Source organism: Giraffa tippelskirchi, chromosome 6, assembly GCF_054371585.1.
Source record: "Giraffa tippelskirchi isolate mGirTip1 chromosome 6, T2T-mGirTip1v1.2.pri, whole genome shotgun sequence".
NCBI classification, from domain to species: domain Eukaryota; kingdom Metazoa; phylum Chordata; class Mammalia; order Artiodactyla; family Giraffidae; genus Giraffa; species Giraffa tippelskirchi.
In genome coordinates this window covers 32,186,465-32,205,123 of record NC_137280.1, presented here as the reverse complement: position 1 = coordinate 32,205,123, position 18,659 = coordinate 32,186,465, and the positions used below count along the sequence as shown (strand labels likewise).

The 18,659-nt window shown below is 40.8% G+C and overlaps 1 protein-coding gene across 2 annotated transcripts in view; it reads left to right on the top strand.

The window, feature by feature from the left end:
• Positions 1-18,659, top strand: part of LOC145511662 (uncharacterized) — a 703,222-nt gene that overhangs the window by 25,545 nt on the left and 659,018 nt on the right. The window contains exon 2 of one of the 2 annotated variants that reach the window (XR_014058034.1): positions 16,263-16,440. The exons of the other annotated variant lie outside the window; for it this stretch is intronic. The gene's annotated coding sequence lies outside the window, so the exon portion shown is untranslated. The remainder of the gene's footprint in view (positions 1-16,262; positions 16,441-18,659) is intronic. 2 annotated transcript variants of the gene reach the window in all.

Sequence of the window (18,659 nt, the reverse complement as noted above, 5' to 3'; positions counted from 1 at the left end):
GAAACAGCAGATTCAAAAGTCCAGTGGAATGAATGGGCTGAATGTTTTGGAAGGATAGAAGAAGGCCTGGGAATGAGAAAAGCGGTGATGAGAGATGTATGCAGTCACGTCTGAGAGATTGACTGGGGATGTATTGTGTACAGTTTTGTTGGTCATGTTGAGAAGTTGGTGTTTTACTCTAAGTCCAGTGGAACCACTGGAGACTATTAAGCAACAGATAAATTTGATCTGCTTTATGCTTTAAGAAGATCACCCTGGCTAGCTGTTTGGAGAAAGAACTCTGGCAGGAAGAGTGGTAATAACCCACTGAAGCCAAGGTAGGAGACATTGGTCACTTGGGTTAGAGCTGCATAGCAATAGAGATAGTATTAAGTAGTGGGATCTTGAAAATATTTTGGAGATAAGAGTTGGCAAGTTTTGCAGACAGATTGAGAGACATGAGGAAAAGTAAGAAAATGAAGGTTATTTCAAGTTCTTTGACCCAAGAAACTTGGGGTAATGATACCATTAACTGTGATAAGGAAGACAGCTAGGGGTAAATCAAGAATTTTATTTTGGACATACTAAATTTGAGGTGTCTATTAGACAGCTACAGAGGCGACGTCAAGTAGGCAGTGGATATATAAATCTAGAGCCCGGGGGGGTGTTAAGAGCTGGAGATAGAGATTTATGAATCATCAGTACAAAAATGTTATTTTAAGCCATAGAGGAGGATGAGATCACCTAGAAAAGGAATTTGGAGAGAAAAGAGGGTGGACGACAGAGTTCAGGGTTAGCAGAGGAGGAGGAACCAGAAATGGAAATTAAGAAGGAGCAAAGTTGAAGTTGGAGGAGCGTCAAGAGTGAGGGGTGTTGTGAAAACCAAGCAGAGATATTTCTGCGAGAAGGAAGTCAAGTGCTGAAAGTTGATAAATACCCTGATCCAGCTTCCTGCTTTATGTTTCTCTTGAGCACCCACAATACCATGTCCATCTCTCTAACTTTTGATCCTCCTGGGAAGAAGGATTAGTTTATGATTATGGAATAGTTAATTGCTTGTATTATTATTCCCTTTTGGTCAATTATATTAAGAAGTGAGTGAGAGGCGGGGCTAAGATGGCGGAGGAATAGGACGGGGAGACCACTCTCTCCTCCACAAATTTATCGAAAGAACATCTGAACGCTGACCAAACTTCACAAAACTACTTCTGAAGGCTGGCTGAGGACGTCAGGCTTTCACAAAAACTGCGCATTATCTTCAAAAGAGGTAGGAGAAATTATAAAAGATAAAAAGAGAGACAAAAGAGTTAGGGACGGAGACCCGTCCCGGGGAGGGAGTCGTAAAAGAGGAGGAATTTCCAAGCACCAGGAAACCCTCTCACCGGCGGGTGTGGGGGAGGATTTTTTATCTCGGAGGGCAACGTAACTGGGAGGAAAAAATAAATAAAATCCACAGATTACGTGCCTAAAGCAACTCCCAGCAAAGAACCCCAGACGCTCGCATCATCCGCCACCAGCAAGTGGGGGCTGAACGGAGAGGAGCGGGCGGCATTGCCTAGGGTAAGGACCGGGCCCGAGTGCCCCGAGGGCAATCTGAGGGAGCTAACGTGAGATAGTAACCTAAACTGTGGGACAGCGAGAGAGAGAGAACTATCCCGCGAAAAGCCCAACTCTAAGGCACTGCCGGCCCGCTCACAGAACAAAGGACTGAGCGATACCAGAGGAGAGCTAGCCGGCTGCGGATCGCCCCATCCCCCGCGGGACACAGCGGGCAGGCGGGGCCCGCCAGAGCCGGAAAGGGGCAAACTCGGCTCCAGAGAGGGCACCCCCTACCAAACTGCAAATAGGCTCCCAGTTTCTAAGCAAAGACTGCCTGAGATCCCGGAGGGTCGACAGCCGCCGGGAGGGTCGCAGCCAGAGACCAGCTCCCCAGAACCGACACAAAGCACACCGGAGCCGGGCGCGCCCGTAAACCGAGGCGGGGACCAGGGAGGTGATAAGCTGCACCGCCCCAACAGGGGACAGCGCCCTCGCCAAACTCCTGGCCGCCTGGGCAGCTCCGACCGGGAACGGCACAAGCCGCCGGCGAAACCGAGTCTGCGCCCTTGTGGAGTAACCGGGAGCCTGAACCTGAGCGGCTTAGACCTGGGAAGTGCACGCAGCTCAGGGCCCGCTCCCCGGCCGAGTAACCTGAAGCCTGAGCAGGGTAGACGGGGAAAGCACACACGCCGTGAGCGGGGGCGAACCCAGTGCGGCCGAGACACTGCGAGCTTACCACACACACGCCAGAATTGCAGTGTTCCTTCCTCCCCACAGCACGATTGAACAAGCGAACCTAAAGAGATCACCTCCACTACTTTGTTGCAGGGCGGAAATTAGATACTGAAGAGATCTCCAAACAGAAGCCAAATAAACAGAGGGAAGCGCTTTGGAAGGGACAGGCCAACAGATTAAGATCCCTGTAGTTAATACCGACTGCATTAAAAAGGACCTATAGATCTTGAAAAGTATAAGCAGGAATAAGGATCTATCTAAAACTGAGCAGATCCCACACTGCTCACAACAGCTCCAGAGAAAGTCCGGGATATATATATTTTTTACTATTATTATTTTATTTTATTTTTTTAATTTTTTTTTGTTTTTAATTAAAAAAAAAATTTTTTTTTCTCTTCTTTCCTTTTTCTTCAAGTCCTCTATTACACCTTTAACTTTCATCTTCATAACCCACTATTAACTTGCAAAAAAAAAAAAAAAAAAAACCCTATTTTTGAAGCAAACTACATACATATATCTTATTCCTTTTGTGTTTTCTTTTTTTTTAATGTTTTTTTCCTGTTCTACATTTTTTTACTGTTTCTTTTTTTACTGTTTTACTGTTTTTTTTTCTTTTTACACTGTTTCCTTTTTTCTTTTTTTTTTTTAGATTGTAAGTTTTATAAGAGTCTAACCTCTACTCTAGATTTTTAATCTTTGTTTTACATATTTGATATCAACTTTGTACATTTAAGAACCCAATCTTTAGGACCCATTTTTACTCAGGAGTGTGATCACTGGCCTGATCACTCTCTCCCCCTATTGATGCTCTTTCTTCTCCCCCAGGGAACCTCTATCTCCCACCCTCCTCCTTCTCTTCTCAACCCAATTCTGTGAATCTCTGAGGGTGTTCTGGGTACCAGAGAACACTTCAGGAACAGGATACTGCCCAGATCTCTCTCTCCCCTCTCAATTCCTCCCTTTCTACTCATGCTCACCTCTGTTACCTTCCTCCCCCACCTCTATGTATCTCTGTGAATCACTCTGAGGGTTCCAAACTGTGGAAAGCACAGAGGGAAGTGCTTACTGGCTAGATTGCTCTCTCCACATTTGAATTCCCCTCTTCCCCTCCTGGTCACCTCAACCCACCCACCCCCACCTCATCTCTCCATGTAACTCAGTGAACATTTCTGGGTATCCCTCACTGTGGAGAATCTTTTCACCATTAACCTAAAAGTTTTATTATTGAGGCTGTATGGAAGGAGAAGTCTTGAGGCTACTGCAAGAATAAGACTGAAAGCCAGGGGAAACATTAATTAATAAGAGGCCATCCAATAGCCTCCATAAATTCACTGAAACCAAGCTCCACCCAAGAGACAATAAGTTCCAGAGCAAGACATACCACGCAAATTCTCCAACAACGCAGGAACATAGACCTGAGCATCAATATACAGGCTGCCCAGAGGCACACCAAATCCATAGACATCTCAAAAATTAATACTGGTCACTCCATTACACTCTAGAGAGCAGAAATCCAGCTCCACCCACCAGAACACCGACACAAGCTCCCCCAACCAGGAAACCTTGACAAGCCACCTGTCCAACCCCAACCGCAGTGAGGAACCTCCACAACAAAGAGGAACTTCATACTACCAGAATACAGAAGGGCCACGCCTGACACAGCAATCTAAACAAGATGAAAAGGCAGAGAAATACTCAGCAAGTAAAGGAAAATGAGAAATGCCCACAAAGCCAAACAAAAGAGGAGGAGATAGGGAATCTATCTGAAAAAGAATTTAGAATAAGGATAATAAAAATGATCCAAAATCTTGAAAGCAAAATGGAGTTACAGATAAATAGCCTGGAGACAAAGATTGAGAAGATGCAAGAAATGTTTATCAAGGACTTAGAAGAAATAAAAAGGAATCAATATAGAATGAATAATGAAATAAAGGAGATAAAAGACACTCTGGAGGGAACCAACAGTAGAATAACGGAGGCAGAAGATAGGATAAGTGAGGTAGAAGATAGAATGATGGAAATAAACGAAGCAGAGAGGAAAAAAGAAAAAAGAATCAAAAGAAATGAGGAAAACCTCCGGGACCTCTGGGACAATATGAAACGCCCCAACATTCGAATCATAGGAGTCCCAGAAGAAGAAGATAAAAGGAAAGGCCATGAAAAAATACTCGAGGAGATAATAGTTGAGAATTTCCCTAAATTGAGGAAAGAAATAGTCACAGAAGTTCAAGAAACCCAGAGAGTTCCAAACAGGATAAACCCAAGGCGAAACACCCCAAGACACATATTAATCAAATTAACAAAGATCAAACACAAAGAACAAATATTAAAAGCAGCAAGGGAAAAACAACAAATAACACACAAGGGGATCCCCATAAGGATAACAGCTGATCTTTCAATAGAAACCCTTCAGGCTAGAAGGGAATGGCAGGACATACTTAAAGTAATGAAAGAGAATAATCTACAACCCAGATTACTGTACCCAGCAAGGATCTCATTCAGATATGAAGGAGAATTCAAAAGCTTTACAGACAAGCAAGAGCTGAGGGAATTCAGCACCACCAAACCAGCTCTCCAGCAAATGCTAAAGGATCTTCTCTAAACAGGAAACACAGAAAGGATGTTTCAACACGAACTCAAAACAACAAAGTAAATGGCAACGGGATCATACTTATCAATAATTACCTTAAATGTAAATGGGTTGAATGCCCCAACCAAAAGACAAAGGGTTGCTGAATGGATACAAAAACAAGACCCCTATATATGCTGTCTACAAGAGACCCACCTCAAAACTAGGGACACACACAGGCTGAAAGTGAAAGGATGGAAAAACATATTCCATGCAAACGGAGACCAAAAGAAAGCAGGAGTCGCAATACTCATTTCAGATAAAATAGACTTTAAAATAAAGGATGTGAAAAGGGACAAAGAAGGACACTACATAAAGATCAAAGGATCAATTCAAGAAGAAGACGTAACAATCATAAATATATATGCACCCAACATTGGAGCACTACAATATATAAGGCAAATACTAACAAGTATGAAAGGGGAAATTAACAATAACACAATAATAGTGGGAGACTTTAATACTCCACTCACGCATATGGATAGATCAACTAAACAGAAAATTAACAAGGAAACACAAACTTTAAATGATACAATAGACAAATTAGATTTAATTGATATTTACAGGAGTTTCCACCCCAAAACAATCAATTTTACCTTTTTCTCAAGTGCACATGGAACTTTCTCCAGGATAGATCACATCCTGGGCCATAAATCTAGCCTTGGTAAATTCAAAAAAATTGAAATCATCCCAGCCATCTTCTCTGACCACAATGCAGTAAGATTAGACCTCAATTACAGGAAAAAAACTATTAAAAGTTCCAACATATGGAGGCTAAACAACACGCTTCTGAATAACCAACAAATCACAGAAGAAATCAAAAAAGAAATCAAATTATGCATAGAAACGAATGAAAATGAAAACACAACAACCCAAAACCTATGGGACACTGTAAAAGCAATACTAAGGGGAAGGTTCATAGCAATACAGGCGTACCTCAAGAAACAAGAAAAAAATCAAATAAATCAACTAACTCTACACCTAAAGCAACTAGAGAAGGAAGAAATGAAGAACCCCAGGGTCAGTAGAAGGAAAGAAATCTTAAAAATTAGGGCAGAAATAAATGCAAAAGAAACAAAAGAGACCATAGCAAAAATCAACAAAACTAAAAGCTGGTTTTTCGAGAAGATAAACAAAATTGATAAGCCATTAGCCAGACTCATCAAGAAACAAAGGGAGAAGAATCAGATCAACAAAATTAGAAATGAAAATGGAGAGATCACAACAGACTCCACAGAAATACAAAGGATCATAAGAGACTACTACCAACAGCTATATGCCAATAAAATGGACAACTTGGAAGAAATGGACAAATTCTTAGAAAAGTATAACTTTCCAAAACTGAACCAGGAAGAAATAGAAGATCTTAACAGACCCATCACAAGCACGGAAATCGAAACTGTAATCAGAAATCTTCCAGCAAACAAAAGCCCAGGACCAGACGGCTTCACAGCGGAATTCTACCAAAAATTTAGAGAAGAGCTAACACCTATCCTACTCAAACTCTTCCAGAAAATTGCAGAAGATGGTAAACTTCCAAACTCATTCTATGAGGCCACCATCACCCTAATTCCAAAACCAGACAAAGATGTCACAAAAAAGGAAAACTACAGGCCAATATCACTGATGAACATAGATGCAAAAATCCTTAATAAAATTCTAGCAAACAGAATCCAACATCATATTAAAAAGATCATACATCATGACCAAGTGGGCTTTATCCCAGGAATGCAAGGTTTTTTTAACATCCGCAAATCAATCAATGTAATACACCACATTAACAAATTGAAAGAAAAAAACCATATGGTTATCTCAATAGATGCAGAAAAAGCCTTTGACAAAATTCAGCATCCATTTATGATTAAAACCCTCCAGAAAGCAGGAATAGAAGGAACATATCTCAACATAATAAAAGCTATATATGACAAACCCACAGCAAACATTATCCTCAATGGTGAAAAATTGAAAGCATTTCCCCTAAAGTCAGGAACAAGGCAAGGATGCCCACTTTCACCACTACTATTCAACATAGTTTTGGAAGTTTTGGCCACAGCAATCAGAGCTGAAAAAGAAATAAAAGGAATACAGATAGGAAAAGAAGAAGTAAAACTCTCACTGTTTGCAGATGACATGATCCTCTACATAGAAAACCCTAAAGACTCTACTAGAAAATTACTAGAGTTGATCAATGAATATAGTAAAGTTGCAGGATATAAAATTAGCACACAGAAATCCCTTGCATTCCTATACTCCAATAATGAGAAAACAGAAAGAGAAATTAAGGAAACAATACCATTCACCATTGCATCAAAAAGAATAAAATACTTAGGAATATATCTACCTAAAGAAACAAAAGACTTATATATAGAAAACTATAAAACACTGATGAAAGAAATCAAAGAGGACACAAACAGATGGAGAAATATACCGTGTTCATGGATTGGAAGAATTAATATAGTGAAAATGAGTATTCTACCCAAAGCAATCTACAGATTCAATGCAATCCCTATCAAGCTACCAATGGTATTTTTCACAGAACTAGAACAAATCATCTCACAATTTGTATGGAAATATAAGAAACCTCGAATAGCCAAAGCAATTTTGAGGAAGAAGAATGGAACTGGAGGAATCAACCTGCCTGACTTCAGGCTCTACTACAAAGCCACAGTCATCAAGACAGTATGGTATTGGCACAAGGATAGAAATATAGATCAATGGAACAAAATAGAAAGCCCAGAGATAAACCCACGCACATATGGACACCTTATCTTCGACAAAGGAGGCAAGAATATACAATGGAGAAAAGACAATCTCTTTAACAAGTGGTGCTGGGAAAACTGGTCAACCACTTGTAAAAGAATGAAACTAGAACACTTCCTAACACCGTACACAAAAATAAACTCAAAATGGATTAAAGATCTAAACGTAAGACCAGAAACAATAAAACTCCTAGAGGAAAACATAGGCAAAACACTCTCCGACATAAATCACAGCAGGATCCTCCATGACCCACCTCCCAGAATATTGGAAATAAAAGCAAAAATAAACAAATGGGACCTAATTAAAATTAAAAGCTTTTGCACAACAAAGGAAACTATAAACAAGGTGAAAAGACAGCCTTCAGAATGGGAGAAAATAATAGCAAATGAAGCAACAGACAAACAATTAATCTCAAAAATATACAAGCAACTTCTGCAGCTGAATTCCCGAAAAATAAACGACCCAATCAAAAAATGGGCCAAAGAACTAAACAGACATTTCTCCAAAGAAGACATACAGATGGCTAACAAACACATGAAAAGATGCTCAACATCACTCATTATTAGAGAAATGCAAATTAAAACCTCAATGAGGTATCATTTCACACCAGTCAGAATGGCTGCTATCCAAAAGTCTACAAGCAATAAATGCTGGAGAGGGTGTGGAGAAAAGGGAACCCTCTTACACTGTTGGTGGGAATGCAAACTAGTACAGCCACTATGGAGAACAGTGTGGAGATTCCTTAAAAAACTGGGAATAGAACTGCCATATGACCCAGCAATCCCACTGCTGGGCATATACACCGAGGAAACCAGAATTGAAAGAGACGCGTGTACCCCAATGTTCATCGCAGCACTGTTTACAATAGCCAGGACATGGAAGCAACCTAGATGTCCATCAGCAGACGAATGGATAAGGAAGCTGTGGTACATATACACAATGGAATATTACTCAGCCATTAAAAAAAATACATTTGAATCGGTTCTACTGAGATGGATGAAACTGGAGCCCATTATACAGAGTGAAGTAAGCCAGAAAGAAAAACAACAATACAGTATACTAATGCATATATATGGAATTTGAAAGATGGTAACGATAACCCTACATGCGAGACAGAATAAGAGACACAGATGCATGGAACAATTTTATGGACTCTGAGGGAGAAGGTGAGGGTGGGACGTTCTGGGAGAATGGCATTGAGACATGTGTATTGTCATATGTGAAACAGAGCACCATTCCATGTTCGATGCATGTGACAAGGGCTCAGGGCCGGGGCAATGGGATGATCCAGAAGGATGGGATGGGGAGGGAGGTGGGTGGGGGGTCCGGGAAGGGGAACACATGTAAACCCATGGCTGATTCATGTCAATGTATGGCAAAAACTATTACAATATTGTAAAGTAATTAGCCCCCAACTAAAATAAATAAATTTATAAAAAAAAATAAAAAAAATAAAAAATAAAAAGTCGTTAAATATAAAAAAAAAAAAAAAAAAAGAAGTGAGTGAAATGGCATCTTGGTTAATCAGGAGGCACTTGGGTCTCTGCTCCAACATTGACATCAGTGGTGGTAACTACTTATTTGCTGGAGGAAGGTCATTTAACATCTCAGAGGCTTGGTTTTCACTTTTGCTTCCTGCCAATAACAATACTCACATTAGAGTCTTGTTGTGGGAATTAATTAATATAATGTATACAGGGTGCTAAGCTCAGTGCCTGGCAAAAGGTAATTAGATCCCAAATGGTAGCTTTTATTAGCTTTTTCCCAGATGCTGATTGGTTAAGTATGGAAATGGTTCACCATCGAGTTATCCTGGGAAGATGAATTGGTGATTGTTTAGGACAGTGTTGAAGAGGTGGTATCTACATGCTGTTGCTATAGCATAGAAGCCAGTCACTCAAACTGTAATTAAATGCCTCCTGCTGCTCCAGCCCTGACTAGCACGCACTCATCCTTTTGAGTAAGGATGTGTAAAATTGAGATAAGTGATGTTTTAAGAGATTGCTCATCAATGGTAGAAACGCATCTCTGTGCTTCTCTGTGAAAAATTATCCAGGCCTGTCGGTACATCAGGCTGCGAGGGAGCAGATAAAGTAGGGGTAGGGGCCTCTGCAGAACCGAGAAAGGATCATGAACTTCATTAAAATAAACAAGCATTTCCCCACCTTCATCAACTCACAAACCTGTCTTAGCCTCTGAAGCCCAACAGAGTGGGTCATGGATATAATTGAGCAAGTGTCTCGGATTCATTTTCCAGAAAATGAGGCTGTTAGCCCTAGCTGCTCTCTGAGAGGTTTTCGTTAAGCTGTGTACGATTCCTCTGAAACTGTTACAGTTCCTCTCGTGGTCTCTCTGTACCAGCCCCTGTCGTGGGTGGAGGCGGCTGGGTGGCAGTGGGTGCCCTGGAGTAGGGTAGGGAGTCGGTAGTAATGGAGATGTAGCAGTGCCTTCCTCCCAGCTGACACCCCCAGTCTCTTCCAGGGTATCTCATCTCGAATTTTGAAATAGGACTTTCACCACATCTCCCTTACAAACGCCTATTTTTTAGTTCAAATTGACCTGTTCGGTTAATTTTCCCTTGAGAGGAGACATCATGTTGGCTTCATTGTCAAGAAGGTCATAAGCTAACTGAGGAACTATACCTCAGTTTGAGTCTTGATTCTGTCACTTAAGATCTCTGTGATCTTGATGAAATTGATTAGTTGCTCTAATCCTGGATCCTCATCTACAAAATGAGACTGATTACTGTTGTTTGCTGCTGCTGCTGCTGCTGCTGCTAAGTCGCGTCAGTCGTGTCCGACTCTGTGCGACCCCATAGACAGCAGCCCACCAGGCTCCCCCGTCCCTGGGATTCTCCAGGCAAGAGTACTGGAGTGGGTTGCCATTTCCTTCTCCAGGGCATGAAAGTGAAAAGTGAAAGTGGAGTCGCTCAGTCGTGTCTGACTCAGTGACCCCATGGACTGCAGCCTGCCAGGCTCCTCCGTTCATGGGATTTTCCAGGCAAGAGTACTGGAGAGGGGTGCCATTGCCTTCTCCTACTGTTGTTTAGCCTATGGTTTAGATTAATAAATTAACCCATATTAAGGCCTTAGTCTTATTTACCTAATGCTATTGAGTCTTTGGGCTTCCCTGTGGCTCAGATGGTAAAGAATCTGTCTGTTCAATTCCCTGGAGAAGGGAATGTCTACCCACCCCAGTATTCTTGCCTGGAGAATTTCTTTGTGACCCATGGACTGTCCATGGAATTCTCTCAGCCAGAATACTGGAGTGGGTAACCTTTCCTTTCTTCAGAGGATCTTTCCAGCCCAGGGATCGAACCTAGGTCTCCCGCATTGCAGGTGGATTCTTTACACGTGAGCCACAAGGAAAGCACAACTGAGTCTCTAGTAAATGTTGAGAAGATATTTGTCTCTATTATGTAAGAATAAGGCTTTCCAGGTGGTGCTAGTGGTAAAGACTGAACAGATGTGGGTTCAATATCTGGGTTGAGAAGATCCCCTGGAGGAAGAAATGGTACCCCACTCAAGTATTCTTGCCTGCAAAATTCCATGGACAGAGAAGCCTGATTGGGCTACAGTCCATGGGGCTGAGCTCAGCTGAGCGCTCAGCTGAGCAGCTGAGCATATGTAGGAATACTGAGAAGCTCATTTTAAGAGCTTCTTCATGTTGTTTTCACTAGTGGTATTTTACATATTGTTGGTGGTTTCAGCATTTTATTCCTTCTCTCTGATGCTCTGAAGAAAGAGATACTATGTTGGAAGCACCTAGGTTTATGATATAGTGGAGGAAAATGACACATCCTCTAGTTTTATATTTATAATAACGGCTAACCCATCAAACAAAATGTCATCACAGAGGTGGAGTCATTTAACTGAATATGTTTATCTTTAGGGTGTTTTCAGCTGCATGTAATAGAAAACTGACAGAAACTGGCTTAAATAATAAGGAAGTGTATCTCACAAAGCTCCAAGGCCAGAGGTAGGATAAACTCAGCCTGGTTCTGAAGGATCCACTGTTTCCACATCTATGCCATCCTGTCCTCAAAGGATGGTCGTTCCTTTCAGACTTGTCCCTCTCTGGTCCCAGACAGGCTGGTAGAATCCCAGGCATCACCTGTAGATACAACCACATCTAGAGAAATAAGGGCCATTTTCCCTCATGTCTCTTTTTCATAGGATCCTACTGATGACTGTAAGAAATCACTAGCATTTGCAACCTTCTGAGCGATTCCTATGCTTTTCACTCACACAACAGCTTCCTTAGGCATGGAGATGACCTCAGGAGTTCAGCTCAACAACTTGCCAGCCCAGCATCCCAAGGTCCTCTCTTCTGTCTGTGTCTATCTTTTTCCACATGGGCAATTGCACATTTTAAAGTCTATTACTTGGAAGAACCTCATTCCTTGTTCTAGTTGTTTTTATCAATCTGGGTTATCTGTCACAAGCAGCAGAAAACAACTCTGGCTGATTTAGGCAGGAGATAAATTTACTTTAAATGTACTAAATAGTTCCAGAATGATCCTTAATTGTCTTCTGCTATAAAGGACATTATGGAGACCTTTGGCAAAATCTGAATAAAGTCTTTTGCAAATTAGATAATAGTATTGTATCTATATTTATTTGGTGATTTTGAAAATTGTGCTGTGATTATATAAGAGAATTTCTTTTTATTGAATACACAATGACATTTTAGGGAAAAGATATCCTGTCTCCAATTTACTACTAAGCAGTTTAGGAAAAATACACACTCAGAAGGATAAAGCAGTGTAGAGTAATATTAACATAGAGAAATTGGCTGAAGGGTAGTCAGAGATTTTTTTGAACTATTCCTGTGACTTTCTGTGTAGTTTCTTATTAATTATTTTTAATTGGAGAATAATGGCTTTACAATATTGCATTGCTTTCTGCCATGTATCAGCATAAATCAGCCAGAAGTATATATATGTCCCCTCCCTCCTGAACCTCCTTCTCACCTCCCAACCCATGCCACTCCTGTAGGTTGTCACAGAGCATCAGATTTGAGGTCCCTGCATCATACAACACATTTCCATTGGCTATCTAATTTTACATGTAGTAATGTATATGTTTCCATGCTACTTTCTCAATTCATCCCACCCTATCCTTCCCGCAGTGTGTCTACAAGTTTGTTCTGTCTGCGTCTGCATTTCTGCCCTTCACATAGGTTCATCAAGTGCCATCTTTCTAGATTCCACATAGATGTGTTAATAGACGATATTTGTCTTTCTCTTTCTGACTTACTTCACTGTGTATAATAGGCTCTAGGTTCATCCCGCTCATTAGAACTGACTCAAATGCATTCCTTTCTATGGCTGAGTGTGTTGGTGTCTATATCCAGTGAAAAAATTATTTTTTAATGACGCAAAGAGATACTGGCTAAGGTAGCAGTGCTGTAGCAAGTCCAGCAACGTGCGTTAATAAATCACTGAAGACAATGAGGACGATATTTAATGAATAGCTCAGGAGTGGCCTAGATTGCAAGAGACTCGGACTAAAGACCTTCAGAGTCAGAAACAGTGCTCCAGATGACTCCACGGAGCTCAGCCCTGTGGACAGAGCTATCACCTCCATGGTGTACTGCTGGCCATTGAGGTTTGCACTGCCACTGTGGCTGGTGCGTGGCACTCTGCTCCGCCATCAGCATGGTTGCAGCTGCTGCTCACGGATGGCCATGGCCATCACTGCAGAGACTTGTCGCAAGGGCGTTTGTATTTTAGTTTCATCACATTAGATTCCAAGTCTGGGATGCCAGTTTAAGAGAGTCCAAGTCATGGGTCTTTACCTAGGCACAAATCATGCTTGTAAAAATGCCCATCAGGAAATTTCAGTCTCTAGAGTGACACACAAGTCATCATGCTTTGCCACAAAGGGAGGGATTCTTCAAGGAGGAGTGGATTTCAGACACCACACAACCCACAAGAATGACAAATGTCCGTTGCATGATAGTGTTTGCAGTCCTCTCCCTTAAAATGTCAGAATTCTGGATGTTGTTCCATTGAAGGTGGGAGCAAAAGAAAATGCATTTCTTTCAAAGTGGAAAGAGTGAATTATTCACAGATGTTGGATCCTAACTGGCATGTATACTCACAGTGGGGGTTAATATGGAAGAAATTACCGTTGGTGAGATTTAACTACCCTCTGACATTACATGGAAAAACCGAAACCTTTGTTTTCAGTTGGATTTCATTTATTCTCGATATTCTTTATTCTGGACATTGTTTTTTCATTCTGTCTCGCGTGCTTTTTAAAATTTTCCCCTCTTCTTTTCTTTTCATAAAGATGACTTGGTTATTTTACATAAGGCTGCCACTTTTGCCTCAGAAGATATTCAGTTCTTGTCTCGCAAAAAGAAAATCCAGTCCACAACTCTGGTCCAGTATTTAGTGCAAAGCAGAGACTCCACACACTTTTGTTTCTTATTCAAACCTTGTTTTATTATGTAATATAAATGTGTATAACATAATATTGAGGTCTTAAGTTCTAATTGTCTAATAATGTGTTAAATGCTGTTTGTGCATTAAGCATTAAGAATACTTTTTTGCTCCTCTTATCTAGTTGGAAAAGAAAGACTCATACTCAGCTAAGGAAAAAACAGCAGTGTCATATAATTCTTAAGAGCATAGTGCTTTATTTTTATAAATGCCCCCAGTAAAGAAGTGATTAGAGGAAAGTAGAAAGATATGAGAAATTGTACTTTAAAAGTATTTGACATCTGGTTGGAATTGTTATGTTGTTTGATGGTCCAAAGTTCCTTCAGAGGGATCGAGGGAATTTTAACATTTCATCTGGCAGTCAGATCTGGAGATGAATTTAACTGGCCTTCAGTAGTCCTGGCCTGTTCCTGAGAGAGAGGAATGATTGAGAGGGAGGGGTGGCGAGGAAGAAGAAGCCTTTACTTACACTCCTTCAGGGATGATTCAGGTGGACAGTCTGAATTATGGGTCTTATTGGCAGCAAGTCAGTATTGCCAGAGTGGGTTACTGCAAGATGCTTTAGCTGGGGACCACTTTGAAAACCACTCATCAATTACAGTTGGTACCTGGCATAGTAGCATGAATACCCTTGATGGCTTTTGTCCAGGAAATTTGAAGAAACCTGTTGTCTCTGATCTCATCTAACCACCTCTTCCTTCATGGATGACCCTTCTTACCTTATAGACCTCAACTGTTGATCCCAGACCTGCCAGTCCAAGCTGTATATCAATTATTAAGGCCCAGTGCAGGACAGTGACTTTACAAATAGTCTCAGCAATGATCAAGACCAACATTAGTATTTGTTAAACCACCGAGTGATTCTGTGGTCGCTAGTCCCAAGTGAAAGGATCAAATTTGAGATTTCTAGATACCTGACTCACGTTAGGTTAAAGCAAAAGTCCAGACTTTTTCAGAGTTAATTTGGCTATAGCTGTTGCTTATTTGGGGCTTTCTCAGTGGCTCAGCTGGTAAAGAATCCCCTTGCCAGTGCAGAAGATAAAAGAGACATGGGTTCGATCCCTGGGTCAGGAAGATCCCCTGGAAAAGGAAATGACAACCCACTCCTGTGTTCTTGCATGTGAAATTCCATGGACAGAGAAGCCTGGTGGGCCACAGTCATGGTTAAGAACTACAGCTGGTGAACTTATTCACAAAACAAAAACAGACTCACAGACTTAAAGAATGAATTTATGGTTGCCAGGCAGGGAGGGTGGGAGGAAGTGATAGGGAGTTTGGGATCGACATGTATACTTTGGTATATTTACAATGAATAACCAACAAGAATATACTGTATAGCACAGGGAGCTCTGATCAGTGTTTTGTGGAAGCCTGGATGGGAGGGGAGTTGAAGGAGAATACATACATGTATATGTATGCCTGAGTCCCTTTTCTGTCCACCTGAAACTATCACCACATTGTTAATCGGCTATATCCCAATATAAAATAAGTTTAAAATTTAAAAAAAAAGAACTAGAATTGAGTAACTGCAAATAATAAAAAATGTTTGTACTCATATATCTGATAAAAATGGAAGAATATCCATGTCATATCTTCTTTCTCATAGCTTCCTGTTCCTTCCTCCCATAGCTGTTCTACACAGGGAAATTCTCCATATTCTCTGTCCCCAGTCCAGGCTACTTGCTTTCTTCTCTGTGGCCTCCCTCTCCCTTCAGCCTTGGTCCTTATTGTGTGGACTGACTTAGTTGCTTTGGCTTAGTCCTTCCTCCTACCTTCTCTTTCTGGGCCTGCCTCTCTGCAGCCATATCCCAGATTCTGCATGACAAATGTTCTAGTACCTGGACTAGGAAAGACTCCTGAGCAGAAGAGGTGAAATGGGGGAGGGGGGAATCAGGAAATACACACTCCTAAAGCTTGTTGCAGTTGCACGTGGCAGAGTTGATTACATGAGATGAGTGATGTTTCTCGTTTCTTAACTTTAAAATCATTTAATATGCCTCCTAGGTAGTTTTCTGATTTGGAAAACCACAGAAGAAAAAAAGAAAATGTGTAATGCTTTCTAGAATTCTTTTGTCAGAATTCTGCTTCAAATTGTGGAAACAAATTTACCAGTGAATCTGATTCTGGATGTAGTTTCATGAAAGAAAATCTGTCTCTTCTGTCTGCACTCAGAGTTGATTGGCTCCTGTGAATCTTCGCACCTGTGCTCACCAGGCAGCGTGCTCGACATGGGTGAAATGGGAATGTAAAGGCTTGACTGCCTGATGGACAGACAGACAGAGGGATGATTGCAGTATGTGAAGAAAAATGTACCAGAGGGGTTGTATGTATCGGGCAATGGGAACACAAGGTAGGAAGCATCTACATTTGTCTGCAGGAGGTGAACCTTAAATTAACTCCCCAAAATGAATCATTCTGCATTACACAGAAAAGGAAGGTATGAGAATACATAAGAGGCTGGAAGAGATGGAGCTGAAAGAAAATAATTGAAACCGAATGTGACTGGTCAGATTCCCTTTAATCTACACAGTAAGGGCTCTTGGTTTTCCTCATGGGGAGTTCAGAAACTTTTGAATCACTTCTACAGTCACCATGGCAGTGGTTCTCAGTGTGGCCTGCTGGCTAACTGGTAGGCTCAGAGGTCAGACTGTCTAGGTTTTCTTCTGCTGGTAGAGTGCCATTGAACAGTGCACCTGGCTTCCCTGTGTATCAGTTTCCTCATCTATGAAATGAGGATATCCCCTTTCCCAGGGTTGTAGTGAAGATTTAATTCATCCCCTAAGACATTTAGAACTGTACCTAGCATAGGTATTAGAGTGAAAAAAGAAAAAAAAATGAACTGTATTGTGCATTCTCTTTCAAACATCAATAAATTGAATGTTCTGCAACATTCCAAGATTTGATCTTCTAACAAGGTTGGCCTTGGGAATAATTAGGTGAATAAGACAGCTCTCTCTATGTTGCAAGAAGGGTCATGTCAGCTGTCCTCTGTTCTGCCCTGCCTCCCTTATTTAGGAACGTCATGATACCCACTGGTTAAACATTACTAGTATCTGAAGATAGTTGACAATTAAATTATTATTAAGCTCTAATATCTGGATGTAATAAAGTTATCAGAGATGAGAACACAGCCTAGAGAGGATGGGTCACAAACCTGGTAAACTGAAGGTACAACATGAAAAATAAAGGAATAAAAATTAACTTTTGTCTGTAGCATAATATATGATTTAAACTTTGTTCACAATATAAATATTAATTATTGTTTATGAAACACTTTAACATGTTATCTCATTAGAGGGTTAAATTTATCTTAAGAGATGTAGGTAGAGCATCTTTCACTATTAAGAATGTATCCAAAATAAGAAAATCGAGGCACAGGTGAATACTAGTCTGGCAACTTTTTTTTCTAGTGTCCCATCTCTGTATGTCGCTCTACAGTGTTTTTATTGATAAGGAAGGAAAAGCCTAAAATCCAGTTTGGAGAGTTTCTGGTGGTGCATTTGCTATGGAAGTGAAAGTGTTAGTCCCTCAGTCACGTCCGACTCTTTGCAACCCCATGGACTATAGTTCACCAGGCTCCTCTGTCCATGGGATTCTCCAGGCAAGACTATTGGAGTGGGTTGCCATGTCCTACTCCAGGGGATCTTTCTGACCCAGGGATTGAACTTGAGGCTTCTGCACCTCCTGCATTGGTAGGCATATTCTTTACACACTGCACCACCTATATTTATCAAGAAATCGTAGTCACTGGTAGTATCTGCTGCCTAGGGTGGAGAACTTGCTTGGGATATATATATTACTCATGGTTACAGGCTAGCCTGTTATAACAAGGCTTTAGAGTTGCTACCTTATCTTTGTAGACACATAACAACAATGATGGACAAAGAAATGGACACAGAATTTATTTCGTGAATATTTCTATAGCCTAAACTGTGTGTAGAGTCACCATGGAGTGGCTCAAGGACCTTACAGAGAAATTGAGGAGGTGTAAACTGCACATATAAAGAGTTCAATAAGAGTAAATGATGAAAGAAAATGAAAGGAAATAAATGAAAATATCTTTAGGTAACATACTTTCTAAAGCCCCTACAAGTTAAGTGGAAATGAGTGACTGACAGAACGTCTCATAAACTCAACTCCCACTTAAAATATGTACCCTATACTCAGGAGGCTACAAATCTCTTATGACTGAACAAAACCCTTATAGAATAAGCATGTGGAGAGAAAAGAGAGACCTAGATGAAGACACCAGAGCATAAGCTCCATGAATTCAGGGAAAAAACTTGAATTATTTGCTGAATCTCTAGGGTTTAGTATAGTACATTAGTAGATGCTCAAAAAATATTTACTCATTTAATGGGTGAGTGGATGCATGGATAAATGCCAGAGACAGCCATAGAAATGAAAGAGTATATTATAAAGTACTCCAAGTTGGTGCAGTGTCTTTTCATGTTTTTATTCTTGGCATGTAACACATAATAAGTGTTCAATAAATGTAGTGGAAGGAAGGAAGGAAAGGAAGGAACATGGGAGTGAATATCATAGGATGGTAAGACTGAAGGGAAATTT